General features: G+C 37.6%; 1 long non-coding RNA gene across 1 annotated transcript in view; it reads left to right on the forward strand.

Annotated features, from left to right (window-relative positions):
* Nucleotides 1-6,052: 6,052 nt before the first annotated feature.
* The window catches only part of LOC110568230 (uncharacterized), a 178,214-nt gene continuing 158,190 nt past the window's right edge, over nt 6,053-26,076 (forward strand). Inside the window, exons 1-2 of the long non-coding RNA XR_002478521.2 lie at nt 6,053-6,201; nt 6,784-6,882. This is a non-coding gene — a long non-coding RNA (uncharacterized LOC110568230). The remainder of the gene's footprint in view (nt 6,202-6,783; nt 6,883-26,076) is intronic.

The following is a 26,076-nucleotide window of genomic DNA, read 5'->3' on the forward strand; positions in this document are numbered from 1 at the left end:
TTGATTATTTCTTTTACTGTACAGAAGCTTTTTAGTTTTAATTAAGTACCATTTGCTATTTTTGTTTTTGTTGCTTGTATTTTTAAGGTTTTAGTGATGAATTATTTCCTAGAACAACATCCAGAAGAATTTCCCCTAAGTGTTCTATTAGTATTTAATAGTTTCAGGTTTTACATTCAAGTCTTTCATCCATCTTGAGTTGATTTTTGTATATCATGAGAGAGAGGAGTCCAGTTTTGTTCTTTGGCATATGGCAGTCCAATTTTCCCAGCACCATTTATTGAAAAAGATGTCCTTTCCCCAGTGTATGTTTTTCAACCTTGTCAAAGATCAGTTGGCTGTAGATATATGAGAGCCAAACTTTAATAATTCTCTTTTCATTTACCATAATCATGTTCTTCTAAGGGACCACAGTCATTCAGTGGGAGAATATAAAAACCAAGCAAAACAAAGGCCTCACTCCCTTACCTTAGGAGATATGCATTCACCAGATATTTACTGAGCACTTACCATTTGCCAGTCATTGTGTTAAGCACTGAGGTTACAGAAGTGAACAAAACAGATGCTGAACAATTAGAACAGTGATGACTATTACAATAGAAGAAATACAGAGTTGAATAAACTATGGCTAAACTTTAGCAAATACATTTTAAGGAAAGATGAACTAATACACAGAGAACATATGATTTACAACTTAATGCTTGGTTTAGTAAATATTAATAGAAACAATTAATACTAATCAGTCTACATTAACATGAAGATGAAACAATGGCAAATCTTAAACTTTTATATATTTTCATCTCTAAATAGACATAAAATCCCATTAGCGGCAACAAAAGATAGGGCAGTGAGAGTGATCTATTGTGGGTATAGGCAATCAAAGGGTGTTTTTTTCTGAGAATTTAAAAGCAATAATAGAATAGGCAAGCTGGTCTTGCTTTTGATTACCACATGCAGACAATTTAAACCATGTTAGTGATAAAATATCCTTCCCTGTGAAAAAAGTCTTTCATTGGTCTAGATTCTAAACAATTATTTTGGTTACTATTGAATTTTAAGTAATATATAAGCTTCAAATTAGCATATTTTTTATTTTTTATAATTTATCCTTTCACAAACATTAAATTACATATAGGATTTATTTGAAGAACTCCTCAGTTACACACTTAGTCTCCTATACACATGAAGATTCAAATATGTGTTTTCATTTTGAGCAGAATGCTGAAATATTTTAAGTTTCTTTTGGTGCAGTTCATCTCTTCTATATTCTTGAGTCTAAATAATGAACAATGGTATGATTTGTGTGTGTGTGTGTGTATGTGTGACTAAAATCAAGGGAATGCAAACTGCACCTATAAAGAGACAACACTAAATCTCATCAGAACAGCAAGAATGTTAAAATAACTGATAATGCCAAGGGTTGATAAGGATGTAAACCACTGTTTGTGATTCACAGTATCTTTGGGAAAACTGTTCTGCATCTATAAAATTTGAACAAGTTCATGCTCAATGACCCGGCAATTACATTCCTAGGCAAACACCCAACAGAAAATTATATGCATACTAAAAGACATTCAAGAATGTTCAGCGCAATATCATTTGTTACAGCCTCTAACTGGAAACATTTCAAACTGTAAAGAATTGAATGAATAAACAAATTGTGGTGTATTCATACAATGGACTAACACACAATGAGGAAGACACCTCTATACTCAACAATCTGGATGAATCTCAAAAACATAGTGTTGAGTCATATAAGTCATATACAGAATATTACATGGTTTCTAATTTCATTCATAAAAAATTCAAAAACCAAAAGAAGAATTCTGTGGTGTTAGAATTTAGGGCAGTTCATATTTTTTGAAGATGGAGGGGATATGGCTTGGGAGGGACATGACATTGTTTTCTGATGTTTCTTACTTTTGGGGTATTTTGTTTATTGTTTTTTGTTTTGAGACAGGGTCTTGCTCTTTCTCCAAGGTTGCACTGCAGGGGCACAATCACAAATCACTGTAGCCTTGATCGGCCAGGCCCAGACTATTCTCCTGCCTCAGCCTCCTGAATAGCTGGAAATACAGGTGTGTACTACCATGCCCAGCTAATTTATGTATATATTTTTGTAGAGATGGGGCTTTGCTATGTTGCCCAGGCTGGTCTTGAACTCCTGGGCTCAAGTGATCTGCCCACCTCCACCTCCTAAGGTGCTGGGATTATAGGCATGAGCCACCACACCCAGCCTGGTGTTTCCTAGTGATGTTTAATTTCTTCACCTAGTTGATGTTTATATGGATGTGTTTGTTCCCTTTGTGGTAATCCAATGAAATCTGCTTTTTATGATTTGTATGCTTTTCTGAGTGTATAATTCAACAAAAATGTTTATTGGAAAAACAGCTAAAAACATTAAGGTATGAACAAAAGATATTACAGACTTTGTATTTTGGGGATATTATTGTACAATCTGGTATGAGTGGGCTCACAAGTTTAGTTGTACCACATATAGATAGAATTTTCTTTAAGAAACCTGAAATGGGCCAGGCGCAGTGGCTTGCATCTGTGATCCCAGCACTTTGGGAGGCTGAGTGGGGTGGATTACGAGGTCTGGAGTTCAGACCAGCTTGACCAACATGGTGAAACCCCATGTCTACTAAAATACAAAAAGAATTAGAGAGGTATGGTGGTGCACGACTGTAGTCCCAGCTACTCGGGAGGCTGAGGCAGGGGAGTCGCTTGAACCCAGAAGGCAAAGGTTGCAGTGAGCCAAGATTGTGCCACTTCACTCCAGCCTGGTGACAGGACGAGACTCCATCTCAAAAAAAAAAAAAAAAAAGAAAAAGAAAACCTGAAATGAAGAACCACACTTACAAAACAAGTAAACCAAGAGAAGTGTTATTTTAGTACTGTTTACATTTTAAAGGAATTCTTCTATTTCTTTGTGCATTAAAATATATTTTTTTCAATTATTTTATTCCAATACTCAGGAAAAAATAAATTATGTAATTTATTTATGTATTTATTTTTGAGACAAGGTCTCACTCCCGTTGCCCAGGCTGGAGTACAGTGGTGCAGTCATGGCTCACCTGACTTCCTTGACTTCCTGGGCTCAGGTGATTCTCTCACCTCAGCCTCCTGGGTAGCTTGGATTACAGGCATATGCTGGCTGGCTAATTTTTTGTATTTTTTTTTAGTAGAGGCTGGCCTCAAACTCCTGGGGGTCAAGAGATCTTGCTCTCCTCCATTTCCCAAAGTGTTAAGATTACACGCATAAGCCAACACACCTAACTTCTATTATGTGATTTTAAAAGGGAAATTAAGTATTTCACCTTCCATTTCACCTCTGTATCTTTTCCCTGCATATTATCTTATGAATGGCTATATCATCACCATCTTTGCTATCTTCATTATCCCATTGTATTTGCATCATGCTTAACAGCAACAAAGAGTTTCTCACTGATTGCACAACAAGTCTCAGAGGTAAAGGCGGCAGATATCAGTTTCACATTCTGCCTGGGCAAACAAACTCAAAGTGGCCAAGAGATTTTCCTAATATTCCACTGCTCATAGGAGGTGAAGCTGTGCCCTAATCCAGCAATCTGTCTTCAGTAGTTCTTGAATCTTTCAGATTATTTGGTTGCAAGCTACAGAAACCAACTCTGGTCATCCTAAGACAAGTAAAGAGAGAGAGAAAGAAAGAGAAATCGAGAAAGAAATCTAGAAAGAAGGAAAGAAAGAAAGAAAAGAAAGAAAAAGAAAGAAGAGAAACAGAGAGAAAGAGGAAGAACAAGAGAGAGGAAGGGGGGAAGCAGGGAGAGAAGTCAGAATATCTTGGACGCATACCAGGGGCTCAAGTATTAACAAGAGGCTGAAGCACATGTCTTGGAAAAGTGGCAGTTGCCAGGCAGCTGTAGAGACTTGGCATCAGAAATGATGTAGAAGCCATCTGGTCCTTGTGTTGCTGCTGGGACAACTTTGAAATCCAAAAATATGTTTTCCTTGCTCAGGATTCAAATTTCCAGGAAGGAAACCTGATGGACTGGGTTTTACTTTTGTGCCACTCCCTGGCTATACTAAAAAGCCAGGTAGGATTTGTGTCCCTTCTTTCCTGGGAGGAGGCAGTCAGGATTAGAGAATGTCTCAAAAGAGACATTATAGTGAAGGACTTCCCTCAAAGGAAAATTAGGGTGCTCATTGCAGTGAGTTGTTGGATGCCAGAGAGCTGAAAAACATGGCAAAACTCTTCTGTAATACTCATCCACGCATTGGAGAAAAGGCCAGATAGGTAATCACGATAGCAGCTGGAATCATGATCAATGTGAAAGTCTGAGATTCTGAAGACATTTAGGGTTGAACCAATCCGTTAGTTCCTGGTGCCTTTGCAGCCCTTGTGGTTGCATGGAACTGTGTGAGTGCCTTTGCAGCCCTTGTGGTTGCATGGAACTGTGTTACTTTAAAACAGACCCAACACTTGGTTTCCAGACTGAGTTGATTCTCAGCCTTAACTAATAAGACTCAAAATAAGACATGCCAATCATTCTAAAGACTCAACAATGTAGAAAAAAAAAACATGGAACAACAACAGCAACAGAAAAGCTAAAGGGCATCTAAGAGGACATAAAATAGCAATCATCAACACAATAGCAAGCAGAGAAGTGGAGGCTGCTGCCCACTGCAGCAGCTGGAATAGTTATGCAAACAAGTAGAATTTTAGGGGAGTGCATTAGTTACTAGGGCTGCTGCTTAAACAGATCTTTATTGTCTTGCAATTCTGGAGGCTGGAAGTCCAAGATCAAGGTGTCAGCAGGATTGGCACCTTCTGAGTGCTCTGAGGGAGAGTCTGCTCCATGCCTCTCTCTTGGCTTCTGGTGGTTTGCTGGCAGTCTTTGGTCTTCTTTGGCCTTTAGGTGCATCACCCCAATCTCTGCCTTCATGCTCACATGATGTCCTCTCTGCGAGTGTTTCTCTCTGTGTCCAGATTTCCCTTTTGTGTAAGTACACAAGCCATACTGGATTAAGGCCCAATCCTAATGACCTCATTTTAATTTGATTACCTTTAAAGACCCTATTAGCAGGTAAAGTCACATTCTAAGGTACTGGGGATTAGGCTTTAAACATATCTATTTGGAAGGGTCAAAAGTCATACTTTTTAGTTTCCCTTTTTCTGGGGACCAACAGACATGTTCAACACTGTGTCATATGTAGGAACAACTCAGTGTGTGAGAAGGTCAGTGAGTTTACGATGCTCAAATGGCAATGCCAAGGCTGCAGATATTATCACCTGAAGTCTGACCTTATTAACTCTGCTAAGTTCCTAGTTTCATGTTTACTACAAAGTATAGTCTTTTCCTAGGAAAGCGTTGACTGTGACATATGTTGTTTACACACTTGTTTTATTTAGGGGTTTAATTTCTTTCATTTCAATCTTAATTTTCCAAAACATATTGAGAATTTTGCTTTTATTAATAATTTTTGTACCCTTTAAATATGATATCGCTGGTAAAGAGGTATTACAGGTTTAGAATTTAATGAAAACATTGAACATTTATTAAACAATTATTATGTGCCAGGAGGATAATAAGATCTTTATATAGATTGTCTCATTTAATTCTCAAATGATTCTTATTTTACTAATGAGGAAGCTGAGGCTATGGAAGGTTTCCTGAATTTCTCAAGGTATCTTACAATGAGGGGAAAATTTGGACTCAGGCTGATTCTATAGTCTGGGTGTCACCACTATACATTATTGCTTAGGAAATAGTTTCCATAATTTGAGATAATGCAAAAATTTGAATTTTGATACCTCATAAACCAGCATCTTTTTTATTCATAACTAAAAACTATCTGAAATATTTGCTGTGTGGTAACAGCAATATTGTAATCAACTGTTCTGCGGTTCTTGAGCCCTCCGTGGGAGGAAGAGTGGAGGAGGAGTCAGGGGAAGAAGGAAGGAGGAGGGGCTGTACCAGGTCACATTTGAATGTTCTCAGCACACACAGGACTGCAGGGCTGCTCTCCTTCCCAGCTCCTCCCAGAAACAGACAGGTGGGACAGAAGAAATCCTCAGTATTGGAAGCTGACTGCTAAAAGCTGGCTAGAGAGAGCCAAGGCACTCAGAACTTGGGGGAGAGTTTAAATATTATGTTGGAGAAAGACTCTGTGGGTATCCTCACTTGACTAGAAGAAGGATTACTTTTTCCTTGGACCCAGGTCAGCACTCCTCTGGGTTATGTGATGCAAGACATTCATGCTAAGAGACGAATTTGTCTCCACCTGGCATGCACTGCGTGGCATACGATTTCTATTGAGTTAAAGGGGAAGACACAGCTGCTTCAAATCACAAAATTTCATCTTCTGTAGCTGGTAATAGATGAAAGAAACCTGCATTTTTTTTTTCTTTTCAATGGAGAGAGTTGGGAGAGGGGAGGCAGGATATATTAAATTTGGCGAGCTTTAGCTTCTGAGTGCCTCAGGCCTTACCCTGGAAATACTTCACATCAAGTATGCACAGGATTACAAGAAGAAATTAATGTTGCCATCAGTAACACTTTGTATTTGGACACTCTCTATGTCAAAAAGTGCCAGCTTCCAAGAGTTTTGGCTACTTTCTTAGTTTTCTTTGCAACCCAGCAAACGTTTTCCCTCCTCTTCTAAAGGGAAGGTAATTTGCTCTTTTTCTCTCCTTTTCCCTGGATGTTTGCAAACACTATGGCCTTTAGCAGGTTTTGGATAGACTTGAGAGCTATAAAACCAAATCCTTTGCAATCTTATAATCTTATCTGTTTCCTCTAGGAGTCTGCTGAGGTGTTCATAGCTTCCTGCCGTGTCAGATAGTAAAAGTGGTGTGATGATGACCAAGTTGTATGGTTAACAGAAGATCCTCAACACCAGGTACTGCCCAGCCAACAAGGCATAGGCTTGTCTCACGGCAGCAGAAAGTTTTTCCGTAGTCCAATAGCAAGGCCGAGAAATGGCCTGAAGCAAAATAAGCCAGTCCTGACTGCACTCCAGCTCTGCCTACCAAGTCAGGGCCCAGAGGTCCCAAACACTCCCTCATTGCTGACACCACAGAGCTGAGCTTCACAAAGCGCTCCCTGTAGGCTCTGCATTTAGACCTCCCACAACTACATATAAAACAGAGGGAGATTAATATGCCTTAGAAACTAAGCAAATAACTTAAGGGATAATATTTAAACATACTCCTATATCTAGATCTTGATCTTCCTTTATTCAATTTGATGGTAATGCAAATATAACAGCTTGAGATACTTTTAGTCCTGTGCAGTGTGTATACCAAAATAGCGTCTGGCTTCTCCAGATTTCAAGGCCTGAATCTTGTTTAGCTATCAATTCAATTAGCAGGAGTTTGCCAAATAACTTACATGTGGAGAGAGTGTGGGGAAAACCCTACAGCTACACTGATTAGGGAGGGCATTATATGGTTAAGTGTTCATAAACTAAAACCGTGTTTTCTTCTACTCAGGGGTCCCTTGGTGATCTTAAGCATGTCCAAAGAGAAAAGTTTCACCACACTGACAACAAGAGATAGCATGAGACTTAATGAGTATTTCTTCCGAATTGTCAACCTTACATTTTAAATTAGAGATGCCTCTATTCTATTAGGCTAACAGAAAAGTGTTATACATTTATGTTATGATATTCAAAAAGAAGCACTTTCAAGTTAGGAGGTGTTAGATATTTAGAGAATCACCAATTTTCCAGTAGATTCTTTTATTATCTTTACATGATGACTTTATTTCAAAAAAAAAAAAAAAAGGAAAAAGACAAGACTCCAGATATGTGAGTTACTTTTATGCTTACTTCTGAACTGAAACTGTTGAAATGATTGTCTTTGCTGTGAGTGCTACTAGGTAAGAAAATTTAACTTCATTGTTTCTTCATTTTTCTTTGCAAAAATGGTATTTAGACTCTTACATGCTAACTGGTTACTTCAGATCCATTCTGGAAACCAGTTAAATAGAAATAATCTCAAAAGATTAGACATTCAGACTGGGTGCAGTGACTCATGCCTGTAATCCCAGAACTTTGGGAGGCTAAGGTGGCCAGATCACCTGAGGTTGGGAGTTTGAGACCAGCCTGGCCAACATGGCGAAACCTTGTCTCTACTAAAAATGCAAAAATTACCCAGGTGTGGTGGTACACCCCTGTAATCCCAGCTACTTGGGAGGCTGAGGCAGGAGAATTGCTTGAGCCTGGGAGGTGGAGTTTGCAGTGAGCAGAGATCGTGCCACTGTCCTCCAGCCTAAGAAACAGAGTAAGACTCTTTCAAAAAAAAAAAAAAATTACACATTCAGAAAATGACATTTGCTGAACTCTGGAAAGTGAGAGTACTTTGAACAGCTACAAGGGTGGGCTCCTTTTACTGCTCCTCTTACTGCTCCTTTTCCTCCCTACTTGGTTTATATGCAAGTTGAGGAACTGTATTGCTCCACAAAGGGTGAAAAAAAAAAACAAACGCACAAGGAACTGTTGGGAGAGAAATGCTCAACAGTGAAGTATGAGTGGGTACATGTTAGTAATGTGGGGTTTGTTCTCTCTGCCCGGTCTCCTAACCCTCCCCTAACCCTTGCTCACTGGTAGAAGGCACTCTCTTTCTCTGTTTTTTAAATGTTTCCTTCTGCCGCCCGAAAAGGCTTCTCTCTTAATAGTTTACATGTCATCTCAAAAACAACTGTTTCTAAGTTCCCAGCATTTTGATCCTTTCATTCCCTAAGCAAAAGTTCCCAATAATTTTACTAGTTTTGGGACCCACTGCGTGGAGGTGTTAACTATTGGGAAACCCCCTGTAGAGTGCATATGAGTTCTTAAAGAGAAATCTCGCAGCTATAGCCTTTGGTACACATTACTTAACACCATTTGCCCTGGGCATGTTAGAGACAGGGATATTGATGTCAGATTGGGAAATACTGCACAGATGCAATAAAGACCAATGTACTTTCTCCAGGAGTCCCCTATTTCTAGACTACAGAGGATAATTCAGTGACTAATTAAAAGGCTGAAAAGACACCAAGGAAACAAACTTGAGGGACTTTTCAGAGAACAGTTCCTTAGAAGCTCCCAGAAGGCTAGCTACTAAATTATAAGGGTGTCATCAAAAATTTTGATCTCTGGCACTATATCTTTCAGAAATGCAGCTGCCTTAGCAGAGAGCTGCTGGGCACTTGGCAGCTTTTTTTTTTTTTTTTAATGTGCTGCCAAAGGTAAGAGTTTGCCTTTGCTAGTAATTATAAATTATAAACCAGCAGCCAAATGGGAGCAATTATGAAAAGTGACCAATGAGCCACTTTTTATAAAGTCATCAAAATAAGTGAGGAAAATTATTTTTCTAATGAATAAACAAGTTTAATCTTATATGTGTGCCATTAAGAAAGTCAGTGATGGAATACATGAAGAACAAATGAGTCAGGCAGCAAACCATAAGCACTCAATCACGTACAGTATGACTCAACTCCAGTGTTTCACTTCTTGGTTTAGGGAGATCAGGTTTCTTGAAGGAATTATAAAGGCCAGTTATATCAAAGGTAATATGCAAGGTCATTTAGGGGGACAATTGTATAGGAAGGGAGGTTGATATCATTATTATTTAGCATCTACTACATATCAAGCGCTATTTCTAGCACTTTGCATCTCTGATCTCAGATGCTCAATAACTCTATGAAGATGGTATAATTGTCCTCATATTTCAGATGCTCATTGCGAAGGTGAAGTAAATGTTACAACGTCTCACAGACAGTAAGTTGACTTCAGAGAGTCCCTTCTGAAGTCTGATCCCAGTTCCAAAGCCCATGCTCCTCTCTGTTGCCTCTCACCTAGGTGACCATCAAGGGTACCCAATAAAGAGAAAATGACATCCTAGTAGGGCTGCCCAACCAATCTGTAAATGAATGGAAGGAAAATGCTGGCTACAGCAGGAGTCCTTAAATATTTTAGACACATGTGCCTGTCGAAATCAAAATAAAAATATAGAGAATAATTTCTAAATTTAACATTTTGTTTGAGATACAAGAATGGCAATGAGGGGCATACATACAGATAAGGTGATCTTCAATATGTCTGAAGAACAAAGAGAAGGTTTGGAGTTTTATGAAAAAGAAATGTATTGTTTTTCTAGAAAGTTCTTTGGCACTAGTCAAGTTTTGGGGAGCTGGCAAGCTCTCAATGGTGAGTGATGGCAGTAGGTAAAACTAGTCTTAGAGTTGCAGCAGGTTTTCAGTAGCCACAAGATAAAACTGTTTTCAGGTTACAGCAGGCAATTTCAGCATCCAGGCTTGCAGAGAATTATATTCTGAGTGCTGATATGTTCCCTGAGTGCTTCTCTCCCTGGCTTCTTGACTGTTTTAGTTCAGTGTGACAAGAATGACCCAATTCACTTCACTTATTGGATATATAATTTGCAAATGTCTTTTCCTATTGCGTAGGCTGTCTTTTCACTTTAATGAAGGGAACTCTTCATGTAGAAGGTGACATGTGGGCTAGCTCTTGAAATGAATGGCAAAAATAGAATAAAGCTAAAAACTACTAAAATAAGAATATGCGTTATAATATGGATGATAAACAGATTGTGTAATTAGGGCTGTGGCTCAACTATCTGTGCTGTGTATATTTTTGTTTGCAGATCTAAGACAACTTTCTGTGTTTCAAATGTTACTGCTTAAGCTGCTCCCTAGAGGCAGATTAAAGAAGAGCAGCAATCTTTTCTTACTTCCTATATTGATCAATTCCCCTGATGAATGGTTTGCCAATTATCCATAAATACATTGGTAGATATTTAAGGATAAGCAGAATAGAAATTGTATTTTCTAGGACTTACTGAATAACATTCAGATAAGTCAATGTAATGTGGAAAATTTACAAAACTTGCTTTCCTCTGTAAAACTTGGAATGCATAGGCATAGAGTGTCATTTTCTGTCTTAAAAGTGAAAAGAAGACCATAAAGTTCTTCACAGAAACATAGACACACACAGACACATTGGCTAACACAGCAAAGACAAACTAGAACTCCTAGTGATTTCCCTGTGATTCCTAATAATTGTGTATGGCACAACACGAACTAAGATAATATATTAATGCCAAGTTAGGCAAGTAAGTTTTTGACACTGGAAGTGGACAGTGTCATTACTGTTTAAGATAAAAATGAAAAAATGCTGTAATTAGGGACTGCAAGGCAATACATGAGATATGGTTATCTGAAAGAGGAAATAAGAAAACATCTTGCTTCACTGTATGCCAGTGAACAAAGTGTGATTTATGCAGAATACACTAAGTTAGGAAGGTGCCTTCCATGTTCAAGAAGAAAAAACTAGGGGAAGAAAGGACATCCTGAAATATTCATGGAGGCTTCTCTTTTCTGCCAACCTGAGAGATAATGATAGGGGGTTATGAGGAAGAGAGCTTTTAAATTACTGTGGACTGTTTTTATTTTCCTCAAAATCCCTTAGGTGAACAAAGGAAATCAATATAAACAATGGAAATCTCTGAGACATTTAGGAAATGGAAAACAATGTCCAACAGTAAGACTTGGACAGATCCAAACTGATAGAGAAGTGGTGGAAAATTCCATCACCTTTGACTATTTACCCCCTCTGAAAATACAGCAGAACGTCTACTGTTAACATTGTCAGTAGGACACTGAATTGGAATGATTTTATCAGTCAAATACGTTAGTCAGATTTTTACTCCCCATATCCAGGAGAAGCAGTTTCTCACCAGTGTTTTATCGATATATAGAATCACCAGGAAGAGATATTTTCTGAGGTAGCCATGGAAAAGTCTTGATTAGGTCACTTATGGATATTTTGGTAGCTCCGGGTCATTAGGCTTAGCTACTAGGCTGTTCTGTATAAGGTCCTCAGAAGTTAGTAGGAATTAAAATAGAAAGTCAGACCTATAATGATCCGGAACAAGATTATATCCCCAGTTAAGACCACAGAATTGGTTTGTGGGTGACAGAGTTGAGCTGCTGGCTCTCAACCATGCAGATTAGGAACATACTAGAACTCTTTCTAGCTATTTTCAGGGCCCAGTTTTGGATGTGTCACACATGTCTTTACATAAACTTTTTATAAAATTTCATTTATATTTTGACTTGCCAATGATATTTGTTGAGATGAGGTTTCACTACATATTACAGAGTTCTAGAATATCAATGACTTAAATAAGGTAGAATTTTATTGCTTTATTGTAAAGTCCAGAGGTGGGCAAGGCAGTGTGGAGATAAAAGGACTGATCCATGGTGGGCCCAGGGACCCAGCCTTGTCTCACACTGCCAGGCTACCTTCACACACGTGTACCCTTGTATACATGGTATAGCCATAACATCTGTGTTCCAGGCAGAAGGAAGGAGGAAGAGAAGAAGAGACAGGTGTGTCCTAGCTCATTCATAAATAATATTGAAGAAGCTGCCAGAGGAAATTTCCACATACATCTCATTGGTCAGAGCATAATCATACAGCAAGGAAGACTGGGAAATGGAGATTTGATTTATAAAATTATTTACCCAGCTAAAAAATGGAGATTCAATTATTCTGAAATAAAGGGAGAAGAAATATCGGGAGACAGACTATAGTATTCACAATACCACAATTTAGAAAAGTATTAGACTGAATTTTGTAATGAAATTCTGCCTTTTAGTTACTCACACTTACCTGTTTTGAACTTCAGCACTGCCTTGTAGTTCTAATGTAACTGGTTTGATATTGATCAAGAAGTAACTAAAAGATGACTGAGATCTCTGGCTGTGGAAATGAGAATTACATGGAGGTACACTTAATGGAGTTTAATGAGGTGGTTTCCTTTTAATGTTACACTCTTTTTTTTTTTTTTTTTTTTTTTTTTTTTTTGAGACGGAGTTTCGCTCTCGTTACCCAGGCTGGAGTGCAATGGCGCGATCTCGGCTCACCGCAACCTCCGCCTCCCGGGTTCAGGCAATTCTCCTGCCTCAGCCTCCTGAGTAGCTGGGATTACAGGCACGCGCCACCATGCCCAGCTAATTTTTGTATTTTTAGTAGAGACGGGGTTTCACCATGTTGACCAGGATGGTCTCGATCTCTTGACCTAGTGATCCACCCGCCTCGGCCTCCCAAAGTGCTGGGATTACAGGCTTGAGCCACCGCGCCCGGCCTTAATGTTACACTCTTATTACAGAATACTTGTGTTCACTCCCTTTGTACTCATCCTGTGATTATCTACTTTAGTTATTTGAATTTTAACAAATTATCAAAAGTACTTAGCAAACATTCTTTTCAGGCTGATTCTTAGACTTTTTTTGTCTGTGTTTACATGAGAGTGTCCCCATATCACTGTGAACACTGTGGAGGCCCTCTGCTGCACCTTCTGAAGCGTGAACGTTTCTGCTTTGGCAAATGTAGAATTGAGTAAATAAACCTTGTCTCAATGGAGAGAGATGCTTTGGGTCATCAAAACTCATCAATGGTCTGGCCTAATTATGGATCATCAACAGGATATATGCTTCATGGCCAAAGAGATGGAAATAGATAATGCCATTTAAAATGTGGGAATATAATGATAGGAAGAATAGATTATGAAACATCATCAATGTTTAAGAGAAATCTTGCTTCAGATGCCACTTAAAGCAGGCCAGTAGGCTAAGGAAGAATGTAAGTAAATACATATGGTCCATTTAAACCACATAAACATTAGAAAGATATTTTAGTAGCAAAGTTAATCTTGAAAATGATCCATTCAAATCTTTTTATTTTATAGAAGAGGTTACTGCAATGCAGGAAAGTGAGCTAGGAACAGTTATAAAATTAGCCATAAATCTCTTGAGAAAATGATTTCTATTGTTGTCATTACTGAATAATAGTCAAGTATAGACACAAAGGTTACAAAGATTATTACAAAAAAGATTTTGTAAGATTCTCACAAAGAGTTGTTACTGTTAATAATTTTTCTCATAATCAATTATTTATATTAAGTTAAATCTTGGAATAAATCACTAATCTCCTAAAATGAGGGGAAGGAATTATCTCCTCACATAAAAATGATGTGATTTGGAGAGTAAAATTGACATTTAAATATCATGTCTTATTCCTGCAAGCAAAAGCCAGTTGATACTTAAATATATGTGTCTAACTGCTTAAATATAAATGCAAAGAACTCCACACACCTTGAACTTGGAAACACAGAAGTAGCTATGAAGACTCTGCTGCCCACTGGTTATCTGCTGCTGCTTGTTTACCAAGAGCAAATGTGAGTTTTCGTACATTAGATGTGAGAATTCACATCAAATCAGTTGAAAAAAATTATTTATTTCCTATACTCTCAGCTTTTTGCAGCTTGGTGAGCAAGAACTAAAATTATTTCTGTGAAATCTAAAGAGGAAACCCACTGATCTGGCTATCAGGGTGGATGCCAGGGCATTTATAAACTACCAATTATATGTCATATTTAGTCCTGCATGTTTCTCCATTCGCCTCTTCTTTTTAATGTATTCTTCCAAAAGCAGGTTTTGGAGATATTTCATCTGTCTCTGTTGATTAAGGAGCATTTATTTTTCATGCTTTGATTGGATAATGAAGAAAACAGTCACTATAATCTACTTAACAAGCAAGACCGTGGAAAACATAACCACGAAGCTAACAGAATTGCTGACCTTTTGTCATTTCTGCATCTCCCACAGAATGACCTTCTGCCTGAAAAGTTCATCCACAGAGTCAATACCATTTCCTGTCATCACTTTACATCCCTGATCAGCGTGCTAAGCAAAGAGCAGCTGTGACTCAGCCTGGTGCGCTGAAGAGATAGTTCCTGGTTCTTTTAAAGGGCACCTGTGTCCATTTTTCTACTGTGGATATCCATCTTCCCTTAACATTCCTAAATTAAAATTGAAGGCTTTAGGAAGAGTTATTACTGTTATTACTATAAAGTGATATTAAGAAATAATAGCCTTTAAAATATATTAACACATTCTTGACAAACATTACTGGGATGGGAGAACAAAGCAAACAGATATGAACAGAAGGGATTCTGTAGGATTTGTAGTTGGTCATTCATTCTCTTTCTCTTTCAGACCCTTTCTTTCTCCTCTTTCTTTCTTTTTTTTCCTTCTTTCGCTACTCTTCCCTTCCCTCCCCTTTGCTCCCATCTCCTTTACTCTCCTCTCCAATACTGGTTACTGAAAATGTGTCACTTAACGATTCTGTAATGTCAGCATATGCTCTGGCAACCGCTCAAATACTTGAAAGGATTAATATGAAGGAACAGGCTGGCAACTTGCTGAATTCATTTAAAAGGTAACAAATGCTATGGAATAAACAATTTTAAAAATGAGGGTCAGCTGGGTTTTTTTTTTTTTAAGTAACATTTCTTACTTAACTGAAGACTGGTATCAAGTGAACTAATCCTTCAATGCTGAAGGGCCAACTTCATGCTGTTTTGTCCAAAGAAATGTTGAGTTACTGGTTTTTGCAATAGTGGTGTGCACAGCCTATTTCACTCTATCTTGATATCCATTTTCACAAAACCGTCACAAGAACCCAGATATAATTCAAATCCAATCTGTTCATTACACACAGATTAAAATCAGTCATAAAACCAAATCTCTGGTTTTTGAATATGGAAAACAATTTTAATTGACAAGTAAATATGATCTTTACTGATCAGATACAACACATCCTTTTGGAATATGTGTACAATGTAAAATGGCTAAATTAGGCTAATTAACATACTCATTTTTTAAGGAGTGAGAATACTTAACATTTCTTGGCAGTTTTCAAGACTATAATATATTGGTATTAGCTATAGTCACCATGTTTTACAATAGATCTATTGAACTTATTCCTCCTATCTAACTGAAACTTTGTGTCCTTTGACCAACATCTCAACGGCTTCCTCCACTCCAGCTGCCTGGTTACTACCATTTTACTTCTTACTTGTATGAGTTCAACATTTTTAGGTTCCACATATAAGTGAGAACATGCAGTATTTTCCTGTACCTGGTTTATTTCACTTAACATAATATCTCCTAGATTTATCTGTGTTGTCAGAAATGACAACATTTTCTTTTTTCAGGGTTAAATAGTACTCTATTGTGAGTATATACTGTATTCTCTTTATCCATTCCTATGCTGATGGATACTTAGTTTGAGTTCATATCTCGGCTGTTGTGAATAATGCTATAATGAACAGAGGAGTGTAGCTATCTCTTGGACCTACTGATTTCATTTCCTTTGTACGTATACCCAGAAGTAGAATGCTGGATCATATGGTGGTTCTATTTTTAATTTTTTGAGAAATCTTTATACTATTTTCCATAATTGCAGTACTAATTGACATTCCCACTAACAACGTGCAAGAATTCCCTTTTCTCCACATCCTCATCAAAATTTATCTTTTGTCTTTTTGATAATAGTTATTCTAATAGGTGTGAGGTGATATCTCATTGTGGTTTTAATTTGCTTTCCCTGATGATTAGTGATATTGGGCATTTCTTTTTCATATGCCCGTTGGCCATTTGTGTGACTTCTTTTGAGAAATGTTTATTCAGATCTGTTGCCCATTTTAAAATCAGGTTATTTGTTTTCTAACTATTGAGTTGTTTGAGTTTCCTAGATATTTCAACCCTCGTCAGATGTATGGTTTGCAAATGTTTTCTCCCATTCCACAGGTTGTCTCTTTACTGTGTTGATTGTTTCCTTGACTGTATCCACTCACACAAATTAAAATCACAGTAGTGAAACCACATCTCTATTATTTGGATTTCGCGGGGGTACATTTCATTGTAAGCATTTTGGATCCAGAACTTTTCTGGTCACTTCGGGCAAAGCCCCCTAAGCTGCAGGATGCTTCTCCTCCAGGATTCCTGGGTTTCTGATCTCTGAACTACCTATGCTCTTCAGCTACTTTTCAAACAAAAATGAATACTTTGCTGACTCACTGACTTTACATACAAAAATATAAGAAACATAACATTCTTGGCAGATGGGTTCAATTTAATGTTCTCTAAGCTTGTTTTCCACTGTGACCCTGTTCTAACAGCTGTTTTTTTATCTTTATTATTTATTAATAGGGTTATGGAGCACCATAGATTTTTGAACTTCTCTCCTCTCTGGAGATTAAGTTATTGTCTGATAGGAAGATTATCAAATCATATTGATTGTTTCGGGTCTCAGAGACAACGTTTCTCCTGAGCTAACTTTCTTCCTCTTCCATTTGTCTGTTACCCAAGGGAGAGAATATAGCCCAGAGTGTCTTAGAGGTGAATTGCATGGAGCTTGCTGGCATTGATCAACAGAGGATTCTGACCTTTTCCTTTGTGGCAGTTTCCTGCTCAGATAAAGTTTTCATTGTTGTGGTTGTAATGACTTATTTTTTTCTCTTTACAAAGTAATAAATGCACATGGAAATACTTCAAGTAGTACAAAGTACATACAGTAAGTCTCCTTCCACCCACTGAGACCCAGTCCTCCAGCTCATCTCCCAAGAGGAGCATCCCTAAAGCTTCCCATTACAGAGAGATAAATTCCATTTCTTCATCCTGTAATTCAAAGCTCTCCATGATCTTTCTTCAGCCTCTTTCTCTCTTTCCCCTCCTGCTACTGGAGTAGGCACATACTGGCACGTACTCCTTACTCCCACCATACCTGCTATCCTGCTCCTGGTTAAGTCCTGGGTTTGCTCCTGTGTGTCCCTCCTGTAGGTCTTTGCTCTGCTGGTCCCCTCTGGCAGGGTGTCCTCCATTCTCCTTCCAAAGCCTGACCAGCTTCAAAACTCTGCTCAGATCTAACCTGCCTTGCAAGGTCTTCAGAATTTCCTTAGTCTGAAAGTGACTGTGCTCTTCCTTTCCATCTGGTCATGAAAGATGATTGCCGATTTTCTTGCATTCATCTGATGTATTTGTCTCCACTACTGAGCTGTAAGATCTGAAGGGGAAGGAGTGAAGAAACTTCAACTCTAGGCTCAGCTCAGCCATTAATAACTATGCACCCTAGAGAAAGCCACTAAGCTTCTCCGAGCCCAGTTTTCTCATCAGTCACAACAGTTTTGAAAACAGATAGCCAAACCTTAAAAGACTCAAGAAGAAAGCAGGGACTTGTGCTGCCTGTATGTTCATAGAGAGACATATTCTTTCTTTCATATGTAAATGAAAATATACATTTCAAGTAAATAGATTATTATGATCTCTAAGAAATACAAGCCTCATGGAAATATAAAGAATGTATTTGTTGAAGTATATGAGGTAAATACTGAGAATTATAAATCTGAGTGATTAATGCAGAAGCCCAAATTCCATGGAATGTTTAATTATGTACCAATACTCTCCATTCAAGTAAATAACTTGCAAGTTGATTGATTCACGGACTTTCATTGGTGGTTTTTGAAATTAAATAAAAACCTTTAAGCTTTCTTAAGGTGTTGTTTATAGCAGGTGTTATGTCTTATGCACTTTCAGGGAGGGATGATCAGGAGCTTGTGACCTTATTTGAACAGTTAAAGTACTCAGTACATAATCACCAAAATGTCCTTCTAGGAAAGAATTTCATTTAAATCTGGTTAAAGTAGACTTTAATATTCATAACAGACAGAATTATTGCCTAAATAAGTCTATCATGCAGAATGTTTTGGCAAGAATTAAATAAAGCCTAGGAGCTTAACATTACAATGGAAATGTTTCTTTCTAAAATGAGAAATAAAAACAAATAGTTTAACATTTCTTGTCATGCAAATAAGCTTATAAAATTCTCAGACTACAAATATTAAGGTACATTCACACAAAAGAAGGAAATAAAAAGAATCACAAGAGTTTTTTTGGGGGGGTTTAACTACAAAAATAATTGTGAAAATCTGGATGAAAGAAATAATGTTCTAGAAAAATATGATGTACTCATCCAGATGATAGAAAGTGTAGCGGCCGGGCGCGGTGGCTCAAGCCTGTAATCCCAGCACTTTGGGAGGCCGAGGCGGGTGGATCACGAGGTCAAGAGATCGAGACCATCCTGGTCAACATGGTGAAACCCCGTCTCTACTAATACAAAAAAAAAATTAGCTGGGCATGGTGGCGCGTGCCTGTAATCCCAGCTACTCAGGAGGCTGAGGCAGGAGAATTGCCTGAACCCAGGAGGCGGAGATTGCGGTGAGCCGAGATCGCACCATTGCGCTCCAGCCTGGGTATCAAGAGCGAAACTCCGTCTCAAAAAAAAAAAAAAAAAAGAAAGTGTTGGTAGATATTCTAAAAAGGAAATAGAATAAGTAAAAACTTTGCTTTTGTTTTTTCAAATGGTTTCCCTGGAGAATCCTGTAAAACATTTAGAGAACACATAATTCCAATGTTACTTAAATTGTTTCATATCATTAAAAAAAAAAAGAAAGAAAAGTCTCTAGGTGCATTTTATGAAGGAAGGATAACATTGATAACAAAGATCATACCAAAAGAAGAATATGGAGACTAATCTCATTTATCAATAAAGTACAGAAATCTGACAATACTAGTAAATGCTCAGTAGTTCTTAAAAGAATTGTAAGTAATTACATGGTAGGGTTTATTTTAGAAATGAAAGACAATACTCGATGGATCCAAAGAGTAAAAGCAACTGATCAGCATTAACAATGCTGAAAAGAGCACTGGGACAGCATCGTATTTTATGGGAAAGCTTAAGAAGCATTCTTAAGTTTCTTTTTTTTAATAGAGTGATGAGATGAAGTAGAGATAATAGTCATGTTCATTTGAAAAATAAACATACCGCATGCATACATCAACATAAATTGCTATTAATGAGTCAATATTTTAAATGTAAAAAATCAAACAGCAAAACCATGAGTAAATTCTTGTAAAGGAAGAATATCTTTTTAGACTCAGGCCATAAGCCATTTTAGAAAAGATTGTAAAATTCAAGTACATTAAAACAAGCCAAAACAAAAACTTCTGCATGGAGGTAAAAATATGATAAGCCAATTCAAAGGACAGACAAATGACAAACTGGGAAACATTATTTGTAACTCATATCACAAAGAAAAGGCTCACCTCCCTCTTACATAAGCATCTTCTTCAAATAAATATTAGGTTGGTGCAAAAGTATTTGCACTTTTTGCCATAGTTATAATGGCAAAAACTGCAATTATATATTTTTTCCACCAACCTAATATTTAAGTTTACTTTTGCACTAGCCTAAAAAAGGCTCATGGTTTTAATCCCAGCACTTTGGTAGGCCAAGGAGGTGGGCTGATTGCTTGAGCCCAGGAGTTCAAGACCAGCCTGGGCAATATGCTGAAACCCCATCTCACAAAAAAATACAAAAATTAGCTGGGCATGGTGGTGTGCACCTGTAATCTCACCTACTCAGGAGGCTGAGGTGAGAGTATCACTTGAACCCAGGAGGCAGAGCTTGCAGTGAGCCAAGATTGCACCTCTGCATTCCAGCCTAGGTAACAGAGCCAGACCTTGTCAATAAATAAATAAATAAATAAAATGTCTGTTAAACACATAGGAAAAAATAGGCAAAGAATATAACAGACAGTACAGCACAGGCAATACAAATGGTCTTTAGCTTTATAAGAGGTTACTCATCTGCACTTGTAAAAAGGGAAATGCTGATTCAAGTAATACCATGCTTGTGGTTTCAAAACATGGCCCTAGAATTATTTGACATTCTTTCCATTAGGAGGTGAAGTCTGTGTCTCTTTCCCTTGAATCTGAGTTCTGTAGCTTTGCAACCAAAAACATAGAGCAGGGATATTACTGGGCCAATTTGTGAGCCAAGACTTTAAGAAATACAGTTTTCACTTCCTCTATGTCTCTCTCTTAAAACCTAGCCACCAGGCTTTGAGGAAGCATAAATCTCTCAGGAGGGAGGCCCATGTGGACAGGACCAACAGCCAGTACTGACTTGCCATCCTGGAGGGAGGGCATCCAGCCTTAGTTGAGCTGCCGAGCTGGCACTGGATGGAGCTGTCCTCATCAAGCTTGGTGAAACTGAAGATTTGAAACTAGTTAAGTAAATGTTTTGTTTTAAGCCACTGTAAGCTGATTAAGGTGGCCTTTTAAAATATAGTGGTAGATAACCAGAGCAACTATTTTTACTATTTTCCACTTTTAGAATGGCAAAATCCAGAAATTTGACAACTAGATTGTCAAGGCTGTATGGAAACAGTTGGTTTTGTACATTGCTAGGAGATAGGGAGATGAGATGGATTGAGGCAGCCATGGAAGCAATCATTTTCTGTAGTTTTTTTTTTTTTTTTACTCTTTAGAATTTAGAACCACGTGAGTAAAATACCTCTTTCACACAGTCTACCTTGAAAAAAAAGTTAAAGTATATACCAATTAGCTATTTAGGAAATTTATATTTAACATGTGTATTAAATTATACAGTTTATAAGGTAATTTTACAAATATTGCCTCATTTTATTAATCATAAACAACTCTGTGAAGAATAAGTAAGGCAATTATTATAATTCTAAATTACAATTGCAGAAACCAAAACCCTGGTTTACTTGATGTCATCCATCAAGCAAATAGTAAGGCCTGATACCAATTATCTCACATGAGACAGTTTCATTTAATGGAAAGCAAACTATGATAGAAATGAGGAGATCCAGGTCCTATTTCCAACTTTCTCTTTATCTCTTTAATATTACTGGATAAGATACTCAACTTCTCTTGCACTCAATTTCATCACCCAGAGACTAGACATGAAAATACGTGTTGTTCTCACTTCTGAAGAGCATTATAGGGATAAAATAAAATAACAAATGTGAAGGTGTTTTGAAAAAGGAATTGCAAAGCTTTAAAATTATGAATTATAAAGGTAAAAGAGAGCATGGCTCTGCTTAAAGATAGCAGACTGAGAATACAAATTTACAGTTAAGAAGATAGAGTTAAGAATACTCACCAACATGAGATGTAAAGAAATTTTAAGGAAATAGGAAGTAGATGGAGTATGAAAACTGATTAAGTGGGAGAGAAGCAGGACTATGCAGCATAGACTAAGAAGAAACAGAGCCAAAGAGGTTGCTGATCAGCCCCACGGATCTCTGGACTGTCTCAGGATTTGGACTTACCATGTGCATTGCTACCACTCCAGCACAAAAGTAAAGGTATCAGCGCCCCCCAGATAAAGCCAATTCCATTCAGGCATTTAGGTGTCTCCAGTGAAATGATCATTAGCCACTTTTAGAAGTGCAGATGCTTGGAACTTTTATCCTTTCCCCAGAAGTTACTTGACTATGTGCTCCGGCAAAAAGAATGAGTGAATGAAGAAAGAGGAAGATATAGTGTATGGAAGAGTAAAATTAATTTACAAAATTAGTAAAGAAAAGTACAATGATGATGACTCTACAGTTGATCTAGAGAAACTGTCTGGAGATCAGAATGAAGCCAGAGTTAAGAAGATCTGGGATGGAGATCCCAAGGAAATCAAAGGGACCTAATAGATTTGATATTATTCCTAAAATGACTTAAGGAGATGATATAAACAAATAATGCAAAGAAATAAGAAAGCATTTTTGAACTAAAAAAACACAGGAAATAAAATGTAATCATGATATTCAACTGGATAGTGAACAACATTTACATAATTATAAAAACGTAAATAAATACTTTATTGATTTTTAACTTTTAGAATCATGCCATGTGAAAGCATCCAATGGTATGTTTATAGGATGGCATGTAAATGATATTAGCTTTGAAATGTTACAGTACTAATACACATGTCAGAGGCTAGAAGGTGGGATGGAGTAGTAACGGAGCTAGCATCCTTATTTCATAAAGTGGGGAGAACAACGATAAAGGTGAGCCACAATATCTAAAATTAAAATGTAATCAACAGAGAAGTACAAATATTGACATAGCTGCACTGGAGAAAAGTGAAAGCTGTTGTTAATGTATTAAATAATTTGTTACTAGAGAAAAACATCTGTAAATAATAAGAAAACTGGGAAATCTAGAACTAGCTGCATAAGATGATCATCTAGTAATAACAGCCATTTAAAGAAGTAACTACTAGAAGAAGCAAATAAGTAAAGGGATTGTCTGTGGAGATGGGAATGGAGACAGAAGAGATTCATCAAGAACCTTTACTTTCTTTTAAGTGTGAATATTTTGATATCTGATTGGATTTCTCAGTTACCAGAAGGATCATGTCTAGGAACGATATTTGAAATTTTACATTAGGAGGCTGACAGCTGTTCCTTTCTGAGGTATGGAGGTGAGGATTATTGACATAACCCCAGTTATGGAGCACTCCTCTCTGCAGGTGTAAAGTGCTATGTGTTGTCTGAAGAACACTGCATGTACTATCTTCCTCAGTACTAATCTAGTAAGTAGCTTAAATCACCACAAAATATTCTAGCTCTTCTATCTTCCTTTCCTCATTATCCTTCTCTCCATTTTCTTATTCCTTTGTCTCCTTTATAGCTCCCATTTACAAACTGGTTGTAGTTTTTGTTAAAGAGTTTTAAGTTGTTATGGAGAAAACAGTGGAGCAATTTATATTAAACCATACTTTTGGAATCTCTGGTCCTTGTTTGGACAAGAATATGTGGGGAAATCCAGGGGCTTCTTCAGAACAGCACAGCTCTTTTGGGTAAATCCTCTCCTCTGAAAGTGCCTTTCATAAAGTGATAGACACTCTGGAATGATGGAAGTGGAATAGAGACACTGGAGACCTGCATGCCTTCGTATGCCCATGTGGCTCCGTTTTGCTGGAACAATGGATGTCAGCCAGCATCTTCTATCTTAGTCTGTTTGGGCTGCCATAATAAAAATACTGTAGACTGTGAGACTTAACCAGCAGAAATGTATTCCTCACAGTCCTGGAGGTCAGGAAGTCCAAGGTCAAGGTGCTGGCAGATCCAGTGTCTGGTAAGGACACTCATCCTTCTTTGCAGATAAATGCCTTCTTGTACTTTCACATGATGGAGAGCAGAGGAAGAGAGGAAGCTCTCTCATTCATCTTATAAGTGCACTAATTCCATTTGTGAGGGCTCCATATTCACAAGCTGCCACAGGCCCTAACTCCAAATACCATTATATTGGGGGATTAGTCTTCAACATATGAATTTTAGTGAGGGACACCAATATTTAGTCCATAGCAGCTTGATATATTCTGAATGCCATTAAGTAAGAAAAAAGGAGACATAAATTTATTTTGCAGATCGGTATAGTGATTGTAATATGACCAACCATCCTAGCATTGAAAGTCTTGTGTCCTGAGAAACCCCTCAGTCTTAGAAGAATTGGAACACTTGGTCACCATATGGTTTGGTTAGGATGACTAGTAGGAAGCCACCTGCTCTGAATAAGATCCACCACTTAATAGCTATGTGAATTTGTCAAAATTATTTCATCTCACTTTTTCTCAATTACCTTATATAAAAATGAGAATAGTGTAAGTATCTAACTGGTAAGGTTATAATAATAAATGACTTAAGACATGTAAAGAACTCAAAATGTTGCCTAGCACATGTCAAATGCTAAATAAATCTTACCTTAATAACAAAAACAATAATGTTACTATTTTTAAGTGGAAAGATGTACTAAAGTAAACATAGTTGTGTAAGTGATATTATTTTATTTTGGAGGTTGATGATGTCAAATGGGACCCATGGATGCTTTAAGATGTCAGCTGAGTCAAAATCAAATATTTTTATGGTTAATTCTATAAACCCTGCAGAAAGAGCTGTCAGGAAAAGCTATACCCCTTATTTATCAATGCTGTAGACAAAGCTTGAATAAATAGATGCTATTAACAAAATCTGGTAAACAAAGCTATTTTCATATCTGATTTTAAAATATGAAGTCATATTCATATTGATGAAATTGAAATGAGTATCAGGTATTTACCATTGACAAAATAGGTCATAAAATGTGGAATATGGAGAAGTAGAGATGGGGGTTACTGAGTTGGAATTGCTCCAGTGCTTATTACTTTTATAATATCAGGAAATTCCTAGTCTTCCTGAAATTGAGGATTGCAAAAATATACAATGGATATCTGCTTCTTTTTGTTTGTTTCTTTGCTATCCAATTGTCATCTGAACATCCTTCCTGCTTTTTAGTAATCTCCCAGCAAGTGGCATGGGTCCCACTATGGAACTGAAGTGGCCAAATACTGCTTCCTCCAGCCTCGCTGTCTGTAGTTATGACAGTAGTCATGAAACCTTAGCAGAATCAAAATCACACAGAAAGCTTTTTAAAACATAGATTGTTGAGCCCTATCCCCAGGGGGTTTGAGAATTTGCGTTTAACAAACTCCCAGGTGATCTTGATGCTGCCAACTGGGGACTGTACCATAAGAACTACTGAACTAGAATGTAGGGGCATGATTTAGATCAATTAAAGAGATGAAGCTATCTGGGATTTGACATAATGATACAAACATAAGGTTAGCTGAGAAATTACCTATGGATAGAGCAAGAATAACAGGAATTCAACTGCAGCAACACCAAGTGTTCAACGATCGATATCAAAGCAGGTAGCTTTTAGATTCTTGCTGTCTATCCTTGCTTGATTTTTGACTGTTTCCTGGATACTAACTCCCTTACCTTCTGTCAGTCTATGAGCCACGCTATGTCCTTTTAGTAAATTACCTGTCTGGGTAAGTTCACCACTGTCAGTTTCTGTTGCATGCATCTAGGAACCCTGACTACAGGAGCAGTGCTATCAATGAGCAAGCTGGGACTTAAACTGTTGTCAGTCAGGGGTGTCAATAACTCAGTTTTGACAATAACTGAGTAAGTGACAGAGGAATGCTCTCAGCACTATATGAGCACAGAGGAGAGGATTTAATCTAAGTGATTGGCAATTGAGGGGTAGGAAGTGGGGGAAGAATATGTTTTAAGAAGGTGTTAAAGGCAGATAATAGCAGGATAAAATGAGAGCTGTAAGTAGGAATGAATTCATGGAGAACCTGTGTGCCTGGCAAGGGAATTTAGATGTTTATCTGCAGGTCCACATTTCCTAGACTCCTCTAATCACAGGAATCACTCTGGAGATTCTAGGGTAGGACTCCACACTCTAAATTTTTAATTAATCTTATGATTAAGAAGTCTTGAAAATACTGCCACAGATAACAAGAAGCACTCAGGCATCTTAAGTTTGGGAGAGC

The sequence above is a fragment of the Aotus nancymaae genome, unplaced genomic scaffold (genome assembly GCF_030222135.1).
Source record: "Aotus nancymaae isolate 86718 unplaced genomic scaffold, 86718_ANA_hifiasm-v0.15.2.pri h1tg000036l, whole genome shotgun sequence".
NCBI classification, from domain to species: Eukaryota; Metazoa; Chordata; class Mammalia; order Primates; family Aotidae; genus Aotus; species Aotus nancymaae.